Raw genomic sequence first — 1,113 nt, forward strand, 5'->3', positions numbered from 1 at the left:
CCCCCCCCCCACGCGGCCCTCTCTTCCGGATCGTGGGCCCAGGTCTGGCGAGGGCGGCCAACTACTTGGGCGGTCTTCTGCGGGAGAGCCTCCCCGGGCAGCCAGGGGGTGTTTTGAATCTGTCGGGCTCGGGAGGGCAGGCGGCTGTTCCTTCCCCTGTGTCGGGCCGCTCACCCCACCTCTCCCCGGGGGGGAGGGAAGGGGGCGGGGGCACCCAATCCGCATCCAGGCCGTACATCGCCAAGGCTCCAAGGCAGTGCCAACGCAGGATTCTGGGCCCGAAACCAGGGACAGGCCAGAGGAGCCAGGCGCGGGGCCGCCCCAGACACCTTCGTCGGCCCTTGGCCGCGGCGCGTGTGCCCGGGGCCCCGGATCGAGCATGACGCGAATCCCGGAACCACGCCCGGCAATGGTCCACAAGGAATGATGCACCGCCCTGGGGCTGGGCACGCGCATGCGGCGGCTCGCGAACCAGCGAGTTCGATGTCCGCCAGTTTGCCGAGCATCTCGGCAGGGCGGCCAGCCGGCGCGGGGCGGCGGGACGAAGGAGGTGGCAGAGCAACGCCTCGCGCGTGTGCGCGCGCGCGCGCACGGCATCCTGGCCGGGGGCTTTCCCCCAAGTTGTGGGTGATGTCACAGCGCAAACACCTCCGCAATGGACACGTGGGGCACACGTCTCGGTCACGTGCATCATGCGTACAAAGTGCGGAGGCCAAAATGGCTGCCCCGGCGCTGCCCATGTGTGTGTGTGTGCGCGCGAGCGCGCGCATGCGTATTGTGGCCGGGCCGCGGTGCCAGTGGTAAACCTTGTTCCGGTTTCCACGGGGGGGAGGGAGGACCGCGCGGGCCATGACAGAAGGTCCCAGGACGGGGGGGACGGCCAGGCGCGTCGGACACACATGGCGATCAGCTCAGGGTGCCGAGGGGGACACGAGGACGGCAGTCCGCCTGCCGGGCGGCGGCGCCGACTGCGGCACTCTGGCAGACGGACTGGTCCCCCCCGCTGCGTGTATTACCCGGACAGCACCACCGTGGCAATGTTCCGCTGTCGGAAGGACAAGGCCCCTCCCTTGACCCTGCCCCGCTCTCATATCCCGCCAGGGGGGGGGGGGG

At 70.5% G+C, this 1,113-nt stretch overlaps 1 protein-coding gene across 1 annotated transcript in view; it reads right to left on the reverse strand.

Annotated features, from left to right (window-relative positions):
• Positions 1 to 1,113, reverse strand: part of H696_04946 (hypothetical protein) — a gene marked incomplete at its 5' end in the record, with an annotated part of 7,516 nt that overhangs the window by 3,640 nt on the left and 2,763 nt on the right. The gene's annotated exons all lie outside the window — the stretch shown is intronic.

The sequence above is a fragment of the Fonticula alba genome (genome assembly GCF_000388065.1).
Source record: "Fonticula alba strain ATCC 38817 unplaced genomic scaffold supercont2.8, whole genome shotgun sequence".
NCBI classification, from domain to species: Eukaryota; order Rotosphaerida; family Fonticulaceae; genus Fonticula; species Fonticula alba.